This window comes from Aotus nancymaae, unplaced genomic scaffold, assembly GCF_030222135.1.
Source record: "Aotus nancymaae isolate 86718 unplaced genomic scaffold, 86718_ANA_hifiasm-v0.15.2.pri h1tg000011l, whole genome shotgun sequence".
NCBI lineage: Eukaryota > Metazoa > Chordata > Mammalia > Primates > Aotidae > Aotus > Aotus nancymaae.
This window is the reverse complement of record NW_026988422.1, coordinates 68284642-68309939: the sequence shown is the minus strand read 5'-3', so window position 1 is coordinate 68309939 and position 25298 is coordinate 68284642. Positions and strand designations below refer to the sequence as shown.

The 25298-nt window shown below is 37.0% G+C and overlaps 1 pseudogene; it reads right to left on the bottom strand.

Moving 5' to 3' along the window:
• Positions 1 to 1499: 1499 nt before the first annotated feature.
• LOC135274382 (U6 spliceosomal RNA) lies at positions 1500 to 1590 on the bottom strand (annotated as a pseudogene).
• Positions 1591 to 25298: the final 23708 nt, after the last annotated feature.

Genomic DNA, 25298 nt, shown 5'->3' with positions numbered 1-25298 from the left:
GTGAAGATTGTTATTCTAGTTAGGTTATTGTTATAGTAGGAGAAGAAAGTTATATATAATTTGAGTAAAATGATGGAGGCTAGTAAAGAGAAGTTTTTGAATGTATATGTGAGCAAATAAAGCAAACAACTGTAATTAGAAACCAGGAATCTGTTACCGCCAATCATCACTGAGGACTGATCATAGTTTTGGAAAAGGAAATGAACTCATGTAATTCTAGGAACATCGCCAAAAGAAATTAAGGATCTTCACTCCAAGGTTCATCAAGAATGTGATTCCGCCCTTCATCCTCGGTACCAAAACTTGTGTTAGTCAGGATTTTACAGAGAACAGAACAAATAGGATATATGCATGTGTATGTGTGTGTAAGTATATAAGATTTACTTTAATATATTGGCTCACGTGATTTTGGAGGTTTGGCAATTCCAAAACCTGATGGTGTAGGCTGGCAAGCTGGAGTTAGAGTCCACAGGCCAGCTGATGTAGAATTTCCTTTGGCCTGGGGAGGTAGCCTATTGTTCTATGCAAGCCTTCATCTGATTAATTGAGGCTGACCCACATTATGAAGGGTAATCTGCTTGACTCAAAATCCAGGGATTTAAATGAAAACCTTATCTAAAAGCACCTTCACAGAAACATCCAGAATAATGTTTGACTAAATATCTTGGCACTGTCATCAAGCCAAGTTGACACATAAAATTAACCATCACAGGAACAAACCAATGTAATTCCAGGAGCACTGTCAAAAGAAACTGAAGATCTTCACTTCAGGGTTCATCAAGAATGTGATTTGGACCTTTTGATTACTTCTGTTCCCTGCCCCTGCATAATGTGCATATTGTTTTATTTTTCAGTCATTTTATTTTTCTCTTCTTGTACAATTTTTTTTTCTTATCAGGATGATCTTAATAAGAATTAGAAAAATGATGCAATTTTAAGTAAATTAACCATATAATTTATCACCTAGTAGTGGGGTCAGTTTTGAAAAGAAGTGTCCTGTCCACCTGTGTCCTTATCATGGCTAAAAATGTGGCCAGCAGAGGTCTGACTGAACTCAATGGCCTGCTGCACATACCCCATGATCCCATAGACTCATCTTATTTCCTCATGGTTTCTAAGTCCTCATAACTGGCTTATCAGGCCATCCCATGACTGTGTAGCTACTCACCCCTCCTTTGTTGTTAGTTTCAGTTTCTACCACTAGTTGTTCCACTGTCTGTATTTTTAGGTCAAAATCCTGAGAGAAAATTTAGTCAACTTTACCGTTTAAAGTTTTGTCATAGTATTGGGTGCTTTAGTGTGAACTAGGGTCAGAAGCTAGGAGTGGAGCCACTTAGTTTTTCTGAAGAAGATATTTGGGTCTATAACTAAATTTCCCATAACAAAAGTTTTAATGTCAATACTGATCCATATAAAATACATGGAACTTCTTTGGGAGTGCTTTAGTAAAGAAGAGAAAAAAATCCTCTTCACTTGCTTGAGAAACTTTCTTAAACCTAACAAAAAAATTATTTTTCTTTATTTATAGGGACCATACTCATCTTCCCAGTATTGTTCCAATTGTAGTAGATGTGCTATCAAAGCAAGCACAGAAGGCTTTCTTGAGATTCCAGATGCCAGAACACATTGAAGTCAAATAAAAAATGTACATTTAAATTGATAAAAAGTGTGAGTCATCAGTTAACTTCAGAGCCTTTTGTTACGAGGAGATTCTGCTTTAGCATACAGTAACTAGAGCTGTTCCTTTAGTGAAGTTATAACTAGAAGAGTCCCTAAATGGACTGTGCACTGCCAGGAGATGTGAATAACTTAGTAGTTCTAGAGATAGATGTAGAAAAATAATTATTTTTTGTTAATCCATCAGTCATAGCACAATACTTCTGATAGCAGGTATGTAGGTTTCTTCCCCAGATATGTGTATTTTCATCCCACACAACACAAGCAATTTTCCTGCAATGATTCCTTTCACCAGCTAGATGTTCTCTAATTGAATTATAGCATCACATCCCACAACGTGATGAGCTCAGTCTCATACGAATGCCCCCACTTCAGATGCCAGTTGTAAGCATGGGTTATGACATATGCTTCTAACCAGCCAGATTTTATTAATTTGCTAGAGTGGCTCATGGAACTCAAGGAAACACTTACCTTTATTGGTTTATTGTAAAGGATATTACAAAGATACAGATGAAGAGCCAGATGGAAGAGATGCATAGGGAGAGGTATGGGAGAAAGGGCTCAGAGTTTCTGTGTCCTCTCCAGGAGCACCACCTTCCAGGAACCTCCATGTGTTCTGCCATTCAAAAGCTCTGTGAACTCAGTCTTTTGGGGTTTCATGGACACTCCATTAAGTAGGCACAGTGGATTAAATCATTGGTCATTGGTTTACTTGTTCAAACTTCAGCCCCTCTCCCCTCTCACAAAGTTGGGGAATGGACTGAAAGTTCCAACCTTCTAATCACATGGTTGGTTCCCCTGGCAGACAGCCCCCATTATGAGGTCATCTAGGGGCTCCCAGTTCCTAGTCATCTCATTAGCATACAAAAGACTCTCATCACTCCAGAGGGTCTAAGCATTTTCAGGAACTATATGCCAGGAAATGGAGATGAAGACCAAATATATATTTCACAATATTGCGTTAGTAAAATAAATAAAACTTATTTCCTGGGATATCAGGAAACATAATGATATCTTGAATCAAGTTAGCATGCAATTCTAGACAGTCCAGCATCAGTTATAAGTAAGTCATATGATACACTGTTGTTTAGGGCTAAAGCACTATTTAAGTGGATTTTTGAAAATACAATTACATCTTCCTTTTACTGAAATTCTACTTTTTATATATTTACTTTTATTCCAGATGATATTCATCACTGTGTGCCAGATGGATAATAAACAGTGTTAAAAAGTAAACTGAGACACAATAAAATGGTAAGGAGTTTATTTGAGTAAGAAGCAATTCATGAATTGGGGCAGCTCCAAACCAGAAGTGGTTCAGAAGTACCACCAAGGGAATGCAAGCAGCAGGCTTTTATAGGATGGACACAGAAGTAAAGCAAAGAGAATATTTGATAGGTTACAGTTATAAAATTGCCTTATTTGGTCTGCCCCATTGAAATGTCCTGGTTATATAATTATGGTTGTCGGCTACTTCTGATTGGTTGAGTTTATGTTCTGTTTTTCTTTAATATAGGCACTTACAAGAAAAAACTCAAGTTAAGTTGTGCTTATGTTTGTAAGTCAAGCAATGTTTAGGTCACTTATGAACTAACTGTTTTTGTCTGCTCAGGAATTCTTCAAACCTGGTCTCCGTTTTAATTTACTTTAACAACAGTAGTATGTTATTATCACTTATATCCTTTCTTATCCTCAAAACTACTTAGAAATGTTGGATGTATTCCAATTTTATAGAGGAAGGAAATGAAAATCTGGTAATTAAATTCTCGCAATGTGGAAATAGTATCCAGGCCCAAATCTAACTTTCAATTTATGTTATTTCACTAAATTATGTCGCTCTCTTTTTTCCATGTATTTAGAATAAAAAAAAGAAAAAGTTAAAAAGTTTTTGATCAATTGACACTCATGGCATAGAGGATGCATCAATTGCAGACTTTGGATTGATCATAAAATTACTTACCTTTCAATTTCCCTTCCAAGTAGGAAAAAAAATACTTCATTTACCCTCCTACCATTATCAGGTACTTCAAGTCTAAAGGAGTGTATTTAACATGTATTTGCTGAATAAAACATTTGATTGGCTGTCTGCTGTTCACAAGGACCTTGAAGAAAGTTATTTGGTGGAAAATGCCTTAAATGAATTCAGGAACTTCAATATGAAGGATGGATGCAAAAAAAAAAAAAAGTAATGAAAATCACACTCTAAAGGCTTTTCTAAGACTGACTAGGCTTTTCCATTTGTGTACTATATAAGATTTTACTAGAATGTTCAAAATTAAACCACATTAAAGCAATCAAAGCACTCTTAGAATTTACTCCATAATAATGATTGAAACTTGAAGATACAGCTGGTTTTGGTTAAAAACTGGCTGTTGAAAATTATTTGAAGTAAATGAAATGTTTAAAAAAATCTTTTTTTTAATTGTCCGTATTTTAGAACATTAACATAATGTGTGATCAAGTGGGACATGTGACACACAATAAATTGCTATAGTTTTAAAATTCAGTATCCCTTTGAATACAAGGATATTGAAATGTCTGACAATTTGGTAAAGCTGTTTAATATCAATCAATTATTGCCAGACCTTGCTCTCCATATGCCAGCACTTTTCTTTCTCATTTTGCTCCTGGTTATACAGGCAGCCACATTATATATAATGCCTTAATCCCCACCCCCATCCCCACTTCTACTCCTTCTTTCATTCAGTAGATTTTGTTTACCAAATTTCAGTTCTAATATGAAGGAAGTTTAGACACAATATACCATGAATGGACTGGCTTTGAAGCCAGGCCCTAAGCTGAATTGACCCACACCTCTTTTTCCAGCCCAATATACTTCTAAACTGCTCTAAGATATGCTAAACTGAAGATGTCAGTGGATTACAATGGAGTAAACCAAGAATATTAGCTTAACCTTGAATATGCAATTAATACCAGATTAGTTAGTCCATTTTGTTACAGGTAAGTCATGATTCAGATAATATCACAAAACACAACAGGGACTCAATGTACTTATACTGATGATTATCATGATGAATATTAAAAAATAGCAACACCTAAATTACAACTTGCAAGTATTTTCAAATTCTCAAGGACAAGAAAGAATGAAGAAATAAACCATTATACCTATTCTATATCATCTTTTAGGACTGGCTGCAAAAAGAGCTGTAATTTGCCAAAAGCATATCCTTTCTTTTGGAATTTGTATTTTCTCATTTCTTTTACTGCAAGCCCCCCTTTTCTTTCCCTACCACATTATGCATTTGTTACTCAAAACTCTATGTTTAGTTATCTGAGATCTCTGTCAAGAGATCTGGATCAGTTCTGTCTTCTTTCCTGAAAGACCCTTCAAGTATTCCTAATTTCTTGGTGGAAATGTTCTGTTCTTTATGTTCTCTTGCTCATTTTCACACTGACCTCTGACCAACAATCCTCCTTTCTTCACCCCTTAATTCTACAACTGAGGTACTCTTGACCTATGAGCTTTCACTCTGTGGTTATGCCATACCTTTTGCCCTGAGAGGTCAACTTGTTGACTAGTTGGTCTAATGCACTGAACAAAATTCTCAATAATAGTTTATTTCCCTTTTCCTGATTGAGACATGTAAAAATCTTAGTAAAAACAGAACCTATTTTTTGTTGTTGCTTCTTTGTTTGTATGTTTGTTGGTTTCTTTTTGTAATTTGTCATTTGCCACACAGTCTTCCAACCTCCCAAAGTCAGCCAATAACAACTGTTATATATTTACACCCTATGAATTTCTTTGTTATTGGTTCACATTATCACAAAAATTTGTACCATCACTGAAAGAAAATTGGCATAATTTCAGCTTGGTTCTCTATTTATAATTCTGTTCACATTAGCACAAAAATGTGTACCATCACTGAAAGAAAATTGGCATAATTTCAGCTTAGTTCTCTATTTATAATTCCTTACCTGACCAAGAAAATCATATTTTCTCAACGTGCTCAAACATGCTGAAAATATGTAAGAAGATGGAATTCCTATCACTTCTTTAGGTTAGAAGCTGACGTTAAATGCTATTACAGGTTAGACAGCATTTCAATCTTTCAGCACTTCAGTTTATGCTATAATATTTGCTTAATTCTTGAATAATGTATGAATATGACCTCTCTTTCTCTCTCTCTGCCTCTTTGTCGTGTGTGTGTTTCTGTAAAGACTGTATGCAAAATTCTTTTGATTTCTAAAGATACCCTACTTTCAGGAACATTTTTTATTAGTGAAAAACAAAATCCCACAGGAAATGCATCATTTTGTCTAAGAAGCTGTTATATGCCCTAATAAAAAGTGGAAAATTAAGTTACTTCTTGAAGTATTTATGGATATCTAGACACTTCAAAACACAAAGAAACATAGAAATGTTAGTTTTACAAAATTTAGTCTCTGAATGTTTTGTCATCAAGTAAAGTGGAATTCTCCTCTTTAAAAAAGTTGATAGCCTTCATACTCATATACTCAATTCTCTCATGCTTTTAATATTTTTTTCTCTTGCTTGTAAAGTTGTGTGAAACCAAGCCGTGGTGTAAACAGTAGGTAAAGGAAGCAGACAAAGACTGACATAGAGTCAAGCTAATAATAGAATTTTTTTATGTTTCGGGTTTTAAACAATGAAAAAAGTCATTCTTTTATTAGGAGAATAGGTTAATGTGTAAAATATTAAAAATATGACTTAGTAACTATAAGAAATTAGAGGCTTCTTTTTCCATTTAGGTTTTATAACCAATTCAATATATAATTTTAAGCCTAAAAAATAATAAATTCTCTGCTATCACTAACACTGTAAAACAGGAATGTTAATTACGTTTTTGTGCTTTCAATTCTACAAAACAGTAATTCTCTCTGCTCTGAAGATATGCCAAGACCATAAGAATCTAAATGCCATGGAACACCTGCAAACCAGGCAAGAAGGAAACAAAGAATTCCAAAAGTCAGAATTTTCTCCATTTGCCTTTTTGCTGTGAAGTCTATGTAAGTACTGTTAGTTTATTCCTTTAAATGGCAACATTTTAAAATGTAGACATATTAAAATCATTTAAACCTACATAGTTTGACTAGAAAAGGCCACAGTTGAGCTAATATTAAATGCCAGTAAATGTAGAATAAATGATAGAAGTGTATGTATATGTACTGATCTTTCTTGACATTGTTGTTTGAAACAAATGGTTTAAGTCACACGTGGTGGTAGAAAAGAGTTAAGTAATTTTTTCTGGACAATGCTGGAAAGAGAATTTGGTTTAAAGATCACAGCTGTGAGGCTAATAGCAGTAGAAAGAATTGGAGCTAAATCTCAATGTGTACATGTGTGTGTGAACAAACACACACAGAAAATAGGAGGGAAGCAGAGGGGATTTGTTGTTCTTATTAGAATCATTTTCTTCAATACATTTTATCCCTTCTTTCATTCTGAAAGACTTGGTGAAAGATAACTTTCCCCTTCTGGAGGGCAATAGTTGACCAGACTATAAAAATAGAAGCACAAGGAATCCTAGCTGTAAATCAGAAAGATATGGGAGCCAATTAAATCAAAGAGATCCATGAACCTGAAAAGATGATGATAATGCTAAAATCAACTTGTAATATTCTAAGCAGTTTGCAAGTAAATTAACCTATGCAGGCCAGATAATTGCTCAGCAAAATCTGGGATAATAACGTTAAAGTCAGTATGTGGGAAAAGTGTGTGGTACACAATAGATGTTCAGGAATTGATCCCTATAATGACAAAAAGAATTACTCTTATCCACTGTAGTAGTAATAACAATATACTATAAATATACTTATATTTCTATCTCACTTTTTCTTCCAGAGAGGTCTCAGAAATGCGTATTTTTTAAAATTATTTTGCAAGTAAAAAATTAAGATGTTTGAACTTTGATTAGGACGTTAAAAATATTGAGAGTTAAAATGACTTGGACAAAAATTATAAGTTTATAGATTAAAATAATTTAGATTATTTAATACAAATTATAAATCATGAAGATTAATAAGTAAATATTATTTATAATGTATTAATAAGTAAATAAGTCAATATGATGGGACTCTATATCCCATCTCTTTTTGTCTCTCCCCTTCTCTGCCTATGATCAATGGGGCTATTTATCATAAGGTGATGAGCTCAATTTTGAGTACGTTAGACCGTTGCTACTTAGAATGTGATTCTCATTCCAGCAGCTTCAGTATAACAAGGAGCATGTTAGGAAAGCATAATCTCAGGCTGTCCCCAAACCTACAAAATCAAAGTCTCCATTTTACAAGATCCATTGATAATCTATATAGGCACATTATAGTTTGAGAAGTGCTATCTTAGAGCACTGGTTCTCAGACTTAGCTCTACTCAAGTGTATTAGTCACAGTTTTAAAAAAAATCAAATATATATATATATATAATATATATAAAGAGAGAGAGTGAGTGAGATGTATTATAAGGGATTGACTCATGCAATTATGGAGACTGAGAAGTCTTATGATCTGCAGTCTATAAACTGGACACCCAGGAAAGCTGGTAGTGTAGTTCTAAGGCTTGAGAGCCATAGAGTTGTACAGATTTCATATTGAGTCTGCAGGCCTGGGACCAGGAGTGCTGAGAGCAGAAGATCAACTTCCCAGCTCAATTCGTCAGAGACTGAATTCAAACTTCCTTAACCTTTTTGTTCTGCTTAGCCCCTGGACAGATTACGTGTACCCAATCACGTTGGAAAGGGCCATCTACTTTACTGAGTCCACCAACTTAAATGGTAATTAAATTAGTGAGGGTTCTCTAGAGAGACAGAACAAACAAGATAGCTAGATGTAGATAGATAGATTCGAGGGCATTTATTAGGGAAATTGATTCATATGATTATGGAGGCTGAAAGGTCCTGTGACAGGCTGTCTGCAAGCTGGCAATCTAGAGTGCTGGTTGTGTGGCTCAGTCCAAGTGTGAAAGCCGAGGAAACCAATGGTGTAACTCTCAATCTGAGGCCAAAAGCCTGAGAACCTAGGAGCTGCAGAGTGGAGGTCAGGACACTGTACAAATCTGTTAAAGCAAACTGAATATAGCCTGAGAAGGACTCCGTAATTGTATATTTGAGTCCTTGCGGAAAAACTGTAACCTAGCTTAATAGGCAGACGAGATTAAAAACATAATTTACTGTAATCCCAGGATTTTGGGAAGCCAAGGTAGGCAGACCACATGAGGTCAGGAGTTGGAAACCAGCCTGGCCAACATGGCAAAACCCTATCTCTACTAATAATCCAAAAAAATAGCCAGGAATGGTGGTGGACACCTGTAATCACAGCTACTAGGGAGGCTGAGGCAGGAGAATCACTTGAACCTGGGAGTGGAGGTTGTAGTGAGCTGAGATAGTGCCACTGTACTCCAGTCTGGGCGACAGAGTGAAACTGTGCCTTCGCAACAACAGCAAACCCAAAAATTTAGGATTATGCACATGTAAGAATAGCTGATTCTTGGCCAATCCCAGTGGCCATACTTCAACCATTCATAGGGTGCTAAGTGTTCAAATTGTTTTCAAATAAGGCAAACATCAACCTGTAACCAATCCAGATGTTTCTGTACCTCACCGTTTATTTCTATATGTCACTTCCCTTTTTTTCTATAAATTTGTACTGACCATGAGGCATCCCTGGAGTCCCTCTGAATCTGCTTTGATTAAACTCCTTTAAATTTAATTCAACTGAAGATTTTTATTTTAATAAGTCCCAAAGTCTAAAGGTTGGAGAACCTGGAGTTCATATGTACAAAGGCAGGAGAAGAAGGGTGTCCTAGCTTTAGAAAACAGAGAGAATTCCCCTTTCCTCTGCCTTTTTGTTCTATCTGGACATTCAGCCAGTTGGATGGTGAATATTGAGGGCAGATCTTCCCCACTCAGTTCACCAAATCTCCTCCAGAAACACTCTTAGAAACGTACTGTTGAATAATGCTTTACCAGCTATCTATGTGGTCCTTAATCCAGTCAAGTTGGTGCTAAAATTAACCATTACACTAATTTTATCAGGAACTGCCCTTAAGACACGCCCAGAAATAATCAGACATGTGGGCATCCTGTGGCCCAGTCAGGCTGACAGATAAAAATAATTATCACATCAAATAATTTTTTCTAATCCCATATCTGCCTTTGACTGAATAGATGAGAACTTATAAAGGTGGGCCAAAGCATCAGTATGTTTCATGTGAGTGTGAGTGTGTGTGTGTGTGTGTTTTCCTTTAATCCCCTGGTGATTGTATGTGCAGCTTATGGTGTTTGCAAGTGGGTGAATTAAAAGAAAGTGTAAACATGGAAATGATACAGAACACATTCAAAACAGCTGACTAGGTAGCCAACTTCCATGATTAAAATGGGACAGAAAAGCATAAAACAGAACCAGTATTTGCTTTACACAGAGTAACTGCGATTACAGGACTTTGCATGGCTGAGAACTGCTTCTGTGTTCTTCATTTCCCAGCATTCTCATTAGGTACAGCACACTCCTAGTATAAATGTTTCTCTAACCCAACACCCTCCTGCTCAGATCTTCAGTCTCCTTTGCTGATAAGAGGGCCTTTTCTCTCTTTCTTGTATCCCGCACAAATCCTAAGTAACCCAGTGACTTTCTGTTACATTAAGCCTCACCTTAAAAGAGGCCATCTCGGCTCATCGCACCAGTTATGGCAAGTTTTGCAGGCTTATAAAGAGTGTTTCTGTTTCTTCAGAACGTGTTTCAATATTTTAATCACAAATTTATTCATATGATGGTTTACTTTTCAAAAAAATTACCAACAGGGAGCAGACAATGCCTTCTATGTTCAGAGCATATTTACAAGTAAGAGTTGGACTCTATCTTACTAAAATATGAAAATATTAAGCTAATATATAAACTCAAGAACATTCAGTGATGTATTTTGTAATAAAATAAATTAGAAAATTATCTAAATTTTTATCAGTAGTGGGACAGTTAAATTATGGTACCAAACTCGATGGAATCCAAGGCAACCATTAAAATGAATAAATATATATGAATGAACATGTAAAGATAACTATGATATATATATGTGTATATATATAATTTTTTTAAAAGCAACTTGCAGAAAAATTTGCAAAGTATGATTCTAGTTTATGTTTAAATGGCATATGTTTTACATATATGAAAGTATAAAGGCACACACACATGTATACCTTCTCTCAGGCATGCTGGTTTACTTTCTGTTCCTCATATCTGCCAACACTATTTGTAAGGGTCTTTGTGGTTGTTGCCTAAAGCAAAAGATTTTTAATTCCCTTTTATTGGTTAACTCCTGATTTTCCTCCAGATCTCAGCTCATTGTTGAAATCAGTAATACAGAAGTACCTTGCCTGATACACCTAATTAGCACACAGTCCTCTTATTACCATTCCTTGTATCATGAGTAGCTCTCCTTTGTCACACTTATCCCAATCACAACTTTACAATCACTCCCATGACTCCTGGAGCTAGTCATCACTCTGCCTAGGGGAATCTCTGGGAGGCTGCGGTGTGTGCTCATGTTTCACCCTTTTATCTTGAGAGCCTAGCTTATGTCAAGCACACTGCAGAAGCAAAAACTATTATTTGAATAAAGCATGAAGTAATGAATTCTCATTCTCCATTCCACATATGGGGATAGCTAGTCTCTGGCTATAAAACTTACTCTGGTTATTCAGCTAATAAATACCAAGCCAGAATTTAGACCAAACTCGATCTCATTCTAAAGCTTGTGATCTGAACCAACAATAAATGACCAAGTTAAAGTTTCCAAATCAGATTTTACTGAAGTATAGATGCTAACAATCAGGAAACAACAGGGAACATTTAAGAAAGCACTCTCTCTTTCTTTCTCATGGACACCACTGGGAGGAGTATCACTATGACGAGCATTTGGAGAGGAATGAGAGGGAGAGTGAGAATCTTCTAATAGATGGTTAAATAACAACCTGTCTTAGTTAATTCAGGCTGCTGTGACAGAGTACCATAGACTGTGTGGTTTAAACAACAGAACCATATTTCTCACAGTTCTAGAGACTGAGGAATCTGGTGTTTAGTGAGGTTGCATTTCCTCATTTGCAGATGGCTGTCTCCTCCTTGTATCCTCACATGGCAGAGAGCTGAGAGTGAGAGCAAGCTCTTGGGTCTCTTCTTATAAGGGCACTAATCCTATTCATGAGGGCTCCATCTTTATTACCTAATTATCTCCCAAGGCCCCACCTTTTAATATCTTCACATTGGGAATTAGAATATCAACATGTAAATTTGAGGCAGACATAAACATTCAGCCCATAACACAACCTTTGGGACTTCTTTCATTGATAACCTACATAAGTTTATAGTGGTTCAATTACGATCTTGTAATTTGCCAAACCCCATAGTTCTGATAAAATTATTTCTGCTATTATTGCCATGCTAATGCTTTGTTTGGGGGAAAGACAGTATTCTCACCTACCTCTTGAATTAAAGCATGTTCATTTCCACTGATAAGCAGTAATTACCTCAAATTTAACTTTTTGACTGAGAGACCTCAGACAAAACTGAAAAATCACTCGACTTGAAATTGAAACAAAATTAGATTATAAATGTGCTAACATTTAGGTCTTCTTTAGCCTATTTAAAATTAAAATCTTAAACCTGATCTATAAACACGTAATGTGTCAGGGTAGGTAATAATATGGAGAGGTAAAAGCAGATAATGAAAACCAAAGGAAGCATTCTACTGTATTCTGAGGCTGACTGAAATACCACATTTCATCAAAAAAAAAAAAAGATTATAGCAATACTATTAAGATTTTCACAAATACGCTTGTCCCCTAACCCCCCAAAAAAAAATTGGCTAAGAGAATATCTCATTAAAGTCTGAATGTAAAATGGTTTGAGAAAATGTTTTTAAAATGCTGTATTTTAAATTATTTTATATTCACATATATGAAATTATGTTAACATTGTATGAACTATATGCGTATCATATGAATTATGGGAACGCTACATTAATTATATAAATACATTAAATTGTTTGCAAGGCCTAGAGTCTTTTCTTTCGAATATTCTCAGTGGTGGTGAAACTTCTTCCAAAAAATAAATTTCACCACCATAGGTGAGTCTATCAATTAGTCTGTCTATTCATTCACACATATGCATATCCTCCTCTTTCTCTGCCCCTCATATAAAGAAGAGACAGAGAGAGAAATGATAGTTTATCTATCTGCACAAACATATATTTGTGTGTGTATATGTGGTTGTTTATGTATGTGTACATATATAAGGATTTCCTTAAAAAGTCATTATTATCCGGTGGAAGAGAATTCCATTTTGAAAAGAGGCCTCAACTCTGCTCTTGCTTGCCTCTGACTCACAGCTCCAATACTATCCTGGATAAATCACCCATCTGCAGTTTTGCCTCTTTCCTTGCTTTCTTCATGTAACAATTGAGTGCAAGGGACTAGGTAACTGTTCAGTTCTGATATTCTCTACTTACTTTCCTTTTTTGGTCTCTCACCACAGAGCACATTTAAATAATCTTTTTTTTTTTCCTGAGCTTTGAATTGCTCTAAATCCTACAAGAAGCAGCTTTGCTTATAATTAGCTAAGATTTTTATTCTGTGTCTAAGAAACCGAAGACCAGAGAGATACCCAGCTGACTTTTGTACATCAAATGTCTCTTAATAGCATGACATTTTGATGAGTTAAAGTAGAAATGAATCAAAGGTAGACTTTGTACTCCTTAAAATTCACATGGGATGAATGCTAAAACAGTTATGTTTTAGTTTGCTATTCTTAAAACATTTGAAAAAATAATATGACATCTGTCAAATATCAAATGGAGCAGCTTGTTTTCAGGGCATATGTATGTACAGACAAACCTGCATTTACATGCATACATATTACAATAAAATCACAAAATAAACTCTTTACCAGAAGTATTAGAAATTCTATGTCCAGAGACTATTTGATTTTTTAAAGTAGTCACCATGGGAAGCTCTAAACTTATTCCAATCAGATTGTCATCGTGCACAAAACAGCTCAGGAATTTCTTTTCAGAATTGCTTACAGTGTTTTCTTTTGAATAATTCTCAGTGGTGGTAAAACTTTGTTACAGAAAATCAATTCCATCCCTAAAGGTTAGTCCAAATACGATTTGAATTGGTGTGAAATTTGGCATTATGCCTTTCTGCTTAGTCCTCATTGAAGAACATATTCCTGGCAGCAGAAGCGCCTCATTATAAAGCTTTTTCACCTTTAAGATGGGCCTGTGGCAGGGATCCCAAACGCCATGTTCCAATAAGCCCCATTTGGCACACTGGTAAAAAAATGAAATACACTTCTGTGCTTTAAATCTAAAACAGGAATGCAGTAGAATGTGGGAAGTAGTTAATTTAGATTTGGAAAGCAAACTCATCAATCACCCATTAGATAAATGCTGCATTTACTTTGGGTCTGTCAATAAAAACATCAATTAACATTACCAAGTCCGCTCTGTAGAAATACAACTGGATGAGATTTTCCTTTGAAACTAGTAAGAATTCAGTTTTCTCACTTGCTGCCTAATTAAAACCTCTTCATTTTAAGAAAAATACTAATTAATAGTATGAATGAATCCTGTCATATTTAAACATATTCTTCCTATTTTTAGTGTGCCAAAAATGTAATCCATCATTTTCCATTCCTATTCATATTTACATGTTCTTATTACTATTACTATTACTCTGTTCCTTTTTTATTTTCAATTATTTTATTTTAATATAGTAGGGAAGTAGTAGATTTTTTAAATAATTTCAATGTTTACCTTCGAATCACAGGAGACATATACAGGTATGTTACCTGGTTATATTGCATCATACTGACAAAAATTGCTCCCATCATCCAGGTACTAAGCACAGTACTCAATAGTTACCCAATGGTTAAAAAAACATTGCCTCCCTGCCTAACCCCCCAGGAAGCCACAGTGTCTATTGTTGCCATCTTTAGGTACATAAGCACACATTGTTTAGCTCCCACTTATAAGTGAGAACATGTGGTATTTGGTTTTCTATTCCTGTGTTAATTCACTTTTGATAATGGCCTCTAATGATATACATGTTGCTGCAAATGACATGATTTCACTACTTTTATGTCTGCATAATATTCCACGGTGTATATGTAGCACATTTTCTTTATCCAAACCATATTGATGGGCACTCAGGTTAATTCCATGTCTTTGCTATTGCGAAAAGTGCTGCAATGTACATATGGATATGTCCTTTTTTTTTGAGATGGAGTTTTGCTCTTGTTGCCCAGGCTGGAGTGAAATGGCACAATATTGGCTCACTGCAACCTCCACATCCCAGTTTCATGAGATTCTCCTGCCTCAGCCTCCTGAGTAGCTGAAATTACAGGCATGCACCACATGCCCAGATAATTTTGGTATTTTTAGTACAAACATGGTTTCACCATGTGAGCCAGGCTGGTCTTGAATTCCTGACCTCAGGTGATCCACCAGCCTTGGCCTCCTAAAGTGCTGGGATTACAGATGTGAGCCACCACTCCCAGCCTGGGTATGCATTTTGGGTAGAATGATTTTTCTTTGGGTAAATACCCAAAAATAAAATTGCTGAGTCAAATGGTAGTTTAAAACAAGACTACTATTTGTTTTAAACGTTAGTTTTGCTTTTTGAGAAATTTCCAAACTGCTTTGCACAGCGGCTGGCCTAATTTACATTCCCACCAACAATGTGTAAGTGTTCTCTTTTCTCCACAGCCTGGCCACCATCTCTGTTTTCTTGACTTTTTAATGATAGCCATTCTGACTGGTGTGAAATGGTATCTCATTGTGGTTTTCCTTTGTATTTTTCTGGTGATTCATGATGTAGATAATTTTTTTCATATGTTTCTTGGCCACTTGCATGTCTTCTTTTAAGAAGTGTCTGTTCATGTCTTTGGCCCATTTTTTAATAAGGTTGTTGATTTTAGGCTTGTTCAATTTTTAAGTTCCTTGTAGATTCTGGATATTCAATCTTTGCCAGATGTATAGCTTGTGAATATTTTTCTTTCATTCTGTCAGTTATTTTTTCACTCTGTTGTTAGTTTCCTTTGTTGTGCAGAAGCTTTTTGGTTTAATCAGGTCCCAGTTGTCCGTTTTTTTTAATACAATGGCTTATAAGGAGTTAGTTATAAATTCTTTCCCAAGGCTGATGTACAGAATGGTGTCTTCTAGGTTTTCTTCTAGGTTTCTTACAGTTTGAGGTCTTATATTTAAATCTTGAATCCATCTTGAGTAAATTTTCGTGTATGGTAAAACGCAGGGGTTCAGTTTCATTCTGTGTATGGTTGGCCAGCTATCTCAGAATCATTCATTAAATAGGAAGTCTTTTCTCCATTGATTACTTTTGTTGAGTTTGTCAAAAATCAAATGACGGTAGGTGTGCGGCTTTATTTCTTGGTTCTCTATTCTGTTTCACTGGTTTATGTATCTGTTTTGTGCCAGTATCATGCTGTCTTGGTTACTGTAGCCTTATAATATAGTTTTAAGTTAGGTAATGTGATGTCTCTGGCTTTCCTCTTTTTTTTTGAATTGCTTTGGATATGTGAGCTTCACTGGTCATATATGAATTTTAAAAGAGATTTTTCTAATTCTGTGAAAAATGACATTGGTAGCTGATAGGAATACCATTAAAGATATACATTGCTATGGCTATTTTAACAATATTAATTCTCCTAATCAATGAGCATGAAATGTTTATCCATTTGTTTGTGTCATGCATTATTTCTTTCAGCAGCATTTTGTAGTTCTCTTTGTAGGGATCTTTTACTGCCTTGGTTAGATGCATTCTTAGTTTTTTGTTTTGTTTTGTTTTACAGCTATTGTAAATGGGGTTGCATTCTTGAGTTTGCTCTCAGCTTTAATGTTACAGATGCATAGGAATGCAACTAAATGCAAATGCATCTTAAAACATTACTTATATTGCTTATAAGTTTCAGGAGCTTTTTGGTGAAGTCTTTGGAGTTTTCTAAGTATAAAATCATCATCATCAGTGAAAAGAGATTGTTTGTTTTCTTATTTTCCTACTTGAATGCCTTTTATTTCCTTCTCTTGCCTGATTGCTCCAGCAAGGACTTCCAGTACCACGTTGAATAGAAATGGTGAGAGTGAGCGTTCTTTTCTTCTTCTAGTTTGCAAGGGGAATGCTTCCAGTTTTTACCCATTTAGTATGATATTGGCTGTGGGTTTGCCATAGATGGCTCTTATTATTTTGAGGTATGTTCCTTTGATGCCTAGTTTCTTAAAGGATTTTATCCTGATGGGATGCTGAATTTTATTGAAAGCTTTTTCTGCACCTACTAAGATGTTCATATGTCTTTTGCTTTCAACTCTGTTTATTAGGTAAATCACATTTATTGATTTTTATGTGTTAAAGCAACCTTGTATCCCAGGAATAAAGCCTACTTGAACATGGTGAATTAACTTTTTGATGTGCTTCTGGATTAAGTTTGCTAGTATTTTGTTGAGGATTTTTGCATCTATGCTCCTCAGGGATGTTGACCTGGTTTCTTTTTTCACTGTGTTGCTGCCACATTTTTGTATCAAGGCAATGATGGTGCTGGCTGAATAGAATAAGTTAGGGAGGAGTTCTTCTTCCTTGATCTTTTTGGAATAGTTTTAGTATGATTGGTACCATCATTTCTTTGTACATCTGGTGGAATTCAGCAGTGTACTTTTTTTTTTTTTCGTTGGTTGGTTTTATATTACTGATTTAAATTCAAAACTTGATATTGTTCTATTCAGCATTTCAATTTTTTTTTCTGATTCAATCCTGGGAGATTGTGCATTTCCAGGAATTTATTCATTTCTTTTATATTTTGTGGTTTACGTGCATAGAGGTGTTCATAACACTTTCTGAAGATCATTCGTATTTCTGTGGGATCAGTTGTAATGTCACCTTTGTCATTTCTGATTTTGCTTATTAGATATTCTCTTTCTTTTTCTTTGTTAATCTAGTTAACAGTCTATCGATCTTGTTTATCCTTTGAAAAAACCAACACTGGTTTCCTTGATTCTTTGTATAAATTTTTGGGTCTCAGTTTTGTTCATTTCTTTTGTGATTTTAGTTATTTCTTTTCTGCAGCGAGTTTTGCAGTTAGTTTGCTCTTGGTTTTTTAGTTCTTCTAGATGTGATGTTAGATCATAAATTTGAGATCATTTTAACTTTTTCAGATAGATGTTTAGTGCTACAAACTTTTCTCTTAATATTGCTTTTTGCTGTATCCCAGAGATTTTGGCATGTTGTGTCTCTGTTTTCATTTAATTCAAATAATGTTTTGATTTCTATCTTAATTTTATTGTTTACTCAAAAGTCATTTGGGAGAAAGTTGTTTAATCTCCATGTAACTGTGATTTTGAGAGATCTTCTTGGTATTGATTTCTATTTTTATTCCACTGTGGCCTGAGAGTATGGTTGGCATTATTTTAATTTTTCTGAATTTATTAAGACTTGATTTAAGGCTTAGAATGTGGTAGATTTTAGAGTATGTTCCATGTGCAAATCAGAAGAATGTATATTCTCTGGTTGATGAGTGCTGTATTCTGTAGATGTCTATTAGGCATAATTGGCCAAGTGTTAAATTTTAGTTCAGAATTTGTTAGTTTTCTGCCTTGATGATCTGCATAACACTGTCAGTGGAGTGTTGAAGTTTCCTAGAATTATCATTTATATGTCTAATTTTTCATAGGTCTAGAAGTACATGCTTTACGTATTTGTCTGCTCCAAGGTTGGTTGTGTATATATTTAGTGTAGTTGGTTTAAAGTCTGTTTTATCTTATAGAAAGATAGTGGCCTCTGTTCTTTTTTGTTTTCTATTTCCATGATAGTTCTTCTTTCATCATCTCTTTATCTTGAGTCTATAGACATAGTTACATATATGATAATTCACTTGACAGCATATAGTTGGATCTTCTATTTTTATCCAGCTTGCCACTATGTGCCTTTTAACCAAGGCATTTAGACAATTTACATTCAAGGCCAATATTGATATGTAAGGTTTCAGTTCCACTGTGAAGTTGTTAAATCATTGCTTTGTAGTTTCTATTCTATTTGTAGTTCTATTCTGTAGGGTTTGTGGGCTATGTACTTAAGTGTGTTTTTGTGGTAACAGATATTATTTTTTTGTTTCCATGTTTAGAATTCCCTTAAGGATCTCTTGTAAAGTTGGCCTAAAGGTAACAAATTTCCATAGCACTTGCTTGTCTGGAAATGGTTTTATTTCTCCTTTTCATATGAAACTTAATTTGGTGGATATAAAATTATCAACTGGAATTTCTTTTATTTAACTCTTTTCCTGTTTACCCCAAGAACTCTTGCCAGCAGTGCTTGCAGCTGCAATATTTACCCTGAGAAAACTTTGCCACAAAATATCTTGCTTTTATTATTATTTTCACATCACTTTAGTATATCGACTTTGGAAACAAAAGACATCATCTATTTATAGCATTCTGTATTTAGTAGTGGTATTTTCATTTACAAAATATAATAATTCTCAAATACTGAAAATGTCAAATCCTAGAAAACATAGAATCTCTATACATGATGTTAACATTGTTCTCAAACAGTTGTTGGCCAAAGATTCAATTAATAAATCTGATTTTTTTGACATGGCTGATTCTACTGGTTCAGACAATTCTGATGTTGGTTCTGTTTAGAAATAACTCTAAGAGCAGTATTATATTTTATTATCACATAGAAAATCAGTTTGCTTCAGCCCAAAGAACATGTTTATGTAAAATTAAATAATCACTGGCAGAGAGCTGCACATTTTTTTTCTTTTTTCTAAATGGGGAAAAGGTTAAGAATGCTGAAAATTGAGCCCTAATCTCTCTTGGCTTGTAAGGTTTCTGCTGAAAAGTTTGCTATTAGCCAGATGGGATTCCTTATGTACATGATCTGATCTTTTTCACTAGCTGCCTTCTATATATATATATTAATTTTTAGCATTAACTTTGGGCCATCTGGTGACTACATGCCTTGGAGATTTTCATTTTGTATAGCATCTTCCAGGTGTTCTCTGGATTTCTTGTATCTGTATGTCTACCTCTCTAGTAACATTAGGAATATTTTCTTAAATTATTCTCTCAAATATGTCTTCTACGTTGTTTTCTCTATCTTTGTCTTTCGCAGGAATGTCAATCATTAGTAGGTTTGGTCACTTTACATAATCTCATATTTCTTAAAGACACTGTTCATTTTTTAAAATGCTTTTTGCCTTTGCTCTTATCTGACTAGATTTTCAAAAGATTGGTCTTCAAGCTCTGAAATTCTTTCTTCTGCTTAGTGAAGTCTACTTATAAAGGTTTCAATTGCATTTTGAAATTCCTTAAGTGAGTTTTTCAGGTTCAAAAACTCTGATTGATTTCTTTTAAAGATGTTTATCTCATCCTTTATTTCCTGGATTGTTTTAGTAGTTTCTTTATGTTGATTTTCAACCTTGTTCTTGGATATCATTGAGCTTCCTTGCAATACATGCTTTGAATTCTTGTTATTTCTGATTTTTTCATTTTGGTTAGGGACCATTGCTAGAGAGCTGGTGTGATCCTTTGGTGATATCACTGCATTCAGATTGTTCATGGTGACAGAATATTTGAAACTGTTTCCTTCTCTTCTGGAGACATTGGCACTTCCAATTTTTGTAATTATTCTCATGCAGGTATTTTTTTTTTCTTTTTCTCTCTTTCTCTATAATATTATTGTCTTTTTCTATTTTCCTTTTACCTTTCCCCCATTCCCTAGCAGGTGTGACTCTAAAGAATGCTGGTTTGTTCTTTGGCTTTGCTTCTATAGCTCTAAGCACTTCTGTGGGCAGGGGTGTGTGTGTGTGTGTGTGTGTGTTTAATATTGGGCTGTACAGTTTGACCTATAGGTTAGTAGATGGAGCTTATGGGTAAAAGCCAACTGTGGCTAACGATCCTGGAAGTACACTTGATCCTTGTTTCCTGGGAGAAACTTTCTGTTGCTTCAGGCAGTGGACTTAGTTCATGGTGCCCACAATGGTCTGAACTCCCTCCTTAGCCCCATGAAGGAATACAGGGAAAGATGGGCAGGTCCACCTACAGGTCCCCCAATGGCAGGCACAAGCACCTTCACTGAAGGAGAATCTATTAGGTAGCCACCAGCACCTAGAGTGTGTCTAGGCATGGAACAAACACCTTGGCACCAGGTTCTCAGCATGGGGATGCCAGGCAGTCTAAACTCCTAATCCAGGAGACTGGGCACTCTAGATGCCTAGAGATCTGCCTGAGCGTGGAACAGAGAAGCCCCCCTGTACGAGGATCTCTGCACAGGAGGGATGGGTAGCTCACACTGCTGTTCCAGGTAAGCAGGTACTCCAAATGTCTGAAGATCTGCCTGGGTGTGAAGTGCAGAGGGTGCCCCTGAATTAGTCTCTGCACATCAGGGGTAGGGTGATTCAGGCTGCTGAACCAAGAAAGCAGATGCTCTGAATGCCTAGAGATATGACTGGGCCTCAAATGAAGAGGGGCCCCTGCAACCAGGATATCTGCAGAGGGAATGTGGGTCAGCTTAGGCTGCCAATTCAGGCAAGCAGGTGCTTTTAATGCCAGGGTGTTAAATAGAGGGGGTCCCCATGCACCATGATCTATGAACAGGAAGGATGGGGCAGTTCAGGTTGCTGATCTAGATGAATAAGTGCTCCAAATGTTTGGAGATCTGCTTGGGCATGGAGCAAAGAGGGCCCTGCTGCACTGTGGTCTATGCCTAGGAAAGGTTGGGTGACTCATGTTGTTAGTCCATGTGAGTGGGTAATCCAAATGCCTGAAGATATGCCTATGTGTGGTGTGGAGAGCGCCACATTGCACCATAATGTATTCACAGGAAGGGTTGGGCAAGTGAGGCTGTTTATCTAAGTAAGGGGGTGCCCTGAATACACCTTGGGGTGGAGCAGAGAGGGCCCTACTCTACCACAATCTGTGTCTATGAAGGGTAGGGTGGCTCAGGCTGCTGGTCCAGGCAAGCAGGTGCTCCAGACGTTTGGATTTCTCTCTGGGGCTGGAGTAGAGAGGGCCTCGTTGCAACATGATCTCAGGGGAGCAGAATGGAGCACCTAACAATGACACATGCAGCCCAGTTCTAGATCACCAAGCTGGCCCTGGCTGCAGGTCTCATTGTCTAGGAGAAACTATAGCCTTAGCAGCTCTCTTCCTGCCCTAAGCCTGTGATAGGGGAGAGTACGGTCCCAGTACTTATTGTTGAGGCATTTTTCACAGTTCTGGCTGCAGAAGCCCCTACACTGCTCCAGAGCAGGCACTTCAATCTCCAGCCCAAGACTGGACCTACCTACATAGCCACATTTCCAGGTCATGAAAGAATGGCTGATTTTGTATGTGCCTATATTAAAAATGGCATCTGGGTCTTGGTTCCAGTTCTAGGAAAATGCCTGCAGCTTTTCTTGATTTTATCCCTTCCCAGCAACTCCAAGCCTCTCCCCAAGTTAGTTCCATTGTTTGGGAGAAAGAAAGTGTTCTCCCTCAGCCTGTGACTCGCCTCCCTCCCTCTGTAACTCGCCTTCCACTGGGGTTGCTCAGATCCTCAGTGGAAAGGTGAGTCACAGAGGGAGGCTCTCTGCCTCTGTCATGTAGTAGAATTTCGCTCACTTTTATTAGCCAGATACAACATGAGAGCTCATTGCCTGCATTCTCCTCCCCAGCATCAGGAGATGTCCTTCACAATTACAGTGGATTCTCCTTTTCCTTCTAGAATTACAGTTCACAAAATTGACTCTCAGGCACTCTCCTGCTATTTCCAAATGGCTGAGAGAGGCTAAAAGCCTCTAATCCACCATCTTGGGAAAAAACCAAACAAACAAATGAAAAGAAAAAACCCTTAGTTCCTATTAAAGGCAGCAATTATTCCATTCAACTAGAGAAGAAAAATCAGTCATCAATGATTTCATCTTTCTTATACTGATGTCTAATCAGTTCTTAAATGTCCTTGATTGGACCTCAACAGCAGTAGCAATTCCGTTCTCACTTTAACGTTTCCATTTTCTAGTATGGAAAGATGACCTTTGGCCCAGATTATTATAATGCAAGTGTTGATTGCTACCTAACATGGCTCTCCAATTCCAAGCTATTTGCATTCTCTAACCTAAAATAATGTTTGAATATTTTTATTTCTTTATTTTGACAAAGTGTTATAATATGTAATGTATTAGTTTGTTTTGAAGTTTCTGATAAAGACATACTTGAGACTGGGAAGAAAAGGTGGTTTAATTTGACTTACAGTTCCACATGGCTGGGGAGGTTTCATAATCATGGTGGAGGGCTAAAGGCACTTCTTACGTTGTGGCAGCAAGAGAGAATGAGGAAGAAGCAAAAGCAGAAACCCCTGATAAGCCCATCAGATCTTGTGAGACTTATTCACCATCATGAGACTAGCACAAGAAAGACCAGCCCACCATTATTCAATTTCCTCCCCCCTGGGTCCCTCCCACAAGACATGGGAAATCTAGGAGATACAATTCAAGTTGAGATTTGGTGGGAACACTGCCAAACATATCATTCCTCCCCTGGTCCCTCCAAATCTCATGTCCTCATATTTAGAAACCAACCATGTTATCCCAATAGTCCCCCAAAGTCTTAATTTACCATTAACCCAAAAGTCCACATTCCAAAGTCTCATCTGAGATAAGGCAAGTCCCTTCTGACTATGAGCCTGTAAAAATCAAAAGCAAACTAGTTACTTCCTAGATACAATGAGGGTACAGGTATTGGGTAAATACAGCTATTCCAAATGGGAGACATTGGCCAAACAAAGAAGTTACAGAGCCCATACAAGTCCGAAATTCAGCAGGGCAGTCAAACTTTAAAGCTCCAAAATGATCTCCTTTGACTCCAGGTCTCACATCCAAGTTATGCTAATCCAAGAGGTGAGTTCCCGTGGTCTTGGGCAGCTCTGCCTCTGTGGCTCTGCAGGGTACAGCCTCCCTCCCAGCTGCTGTCACAGGCTGGCATTGAGTGTCTATGGCTTTTCCAGGCCCATATTTCAAGCTGTCAGTGGATCTACTATTCTGGGGTCTGAAGGACAGAGGTCCTCTTCTCACAGCTCCATTAAGTAATGCCCCAGCAGGGACTCTGTGTGTGGGCTCTGATCTCACATTTCCCTTCTGCACAGCCCTAGCAGAAGTTCTCCATAAGGGCCTTGTCCCTGATGCAAACTTTTGCCTGGGGATCCAGGCATATCCATACATCCTCTGAAATCTAGGGAAGTTTCCAAACCTCAATTCTTGACCTTTGTGCACCCACAGGCTCAACACCATGTGGAAGCTACCAAGACTTGTGGCTTTCACTCTCTGAAGCCACAGCCTCAGTTCTACATTGGCTCCTTTCAGCCATGACTGGAGTGGCTCAGACACAGGGCACCAAGTCCCTAAGCTGTACACAGCCCAGGCACCCTGGGCCTGGCCAACAAAACCACTTTTCTTCTCCTGTGCCACCAGGCTTGGAATAGAAGGGGCCGCTGTGAAGGTCTCTGACATGGCCTGGAGACATTTTCTCCATGGTATGGGAATAAATATTAAGCTTTTTGCTGCTTATGCAAATTTCTACAGCCAGCTTGAATTTCTCCCCAGAAAATGGGTTTTTCTTTTCCATAACATAGTCTGACTGCAAATTTTCTGAACTTTTATGCCGTTTCCCTTGTAAAACTGAATGCCTTTAACAGCACCCAAATCACCTCTTGAATGTTTTGCTGCATAGAAATTTCTTCCTCTAGATACCCTAAATCATCTCTCTCAAGTTCAAAGTTGCACAAATCTGTAGGGCAGGGGCAAAATGCTGCCAGTCTCTTTGCTAAAGCATAACAAGAGTCATCTTTACTCCAGTCCCCAATAAGTTCCTCATCTCCATCTGAGACCATGTTAGCCTGGATTTTATTGTCCATATCGCTATCAGCATTTCAGGTAAAGCTACTCAATAAGTCTCTAGAAGGTTCAAACTTTGCCACATTCTCTTTCTTCTTCTGAGCCCTTCAAACTATTCCAACTCCTGCCTATTACCCAGTTCCAAAGTCACTTACACATTTTGGGGAATGTTTTCAGCTGCACCCCACTCTACTGGTACCAATTTACTGTATTAGTTGGTTTTCACACTACTGATAAAGTTATACCTGAGACTGGGAAGAAAAGGTGGTTTAATTTGACTTACAGTTCCACATGGCCAAAGAGGTCTCATAGTCAGGGAGGACGGTGAAAGGCAGTTCTTACGTGGTGGCAGCAACAGAGAATGACGAAGAGGCCAAAGCGGAAACCCCTGATAAACCCATTAGCTCTTGTGAGACTTATTTACTATCATGAGAATAGCACAGGAAAGACCAGCCCACCATTATTCAATTTCCTCCCCCTGGGTCCCTCCAACAAGATGTGGGAATTCTAGGAGATACAATTCAAGTTGAGATTTGGTGAGGACACAGCCAAACAATATCATGTCATTTCTCATTGAGAAACACCCCCCCAAACAGAAAACCTCAACTCTCCATGCCTGCTTGAATGTAAACTCACCCTGCTTTTCAAAGACATGCAGGCATTGACCACTGCTTCTAAGTTTCCTTACTATTATTTGCCTTTAAATATTACATGCTCAT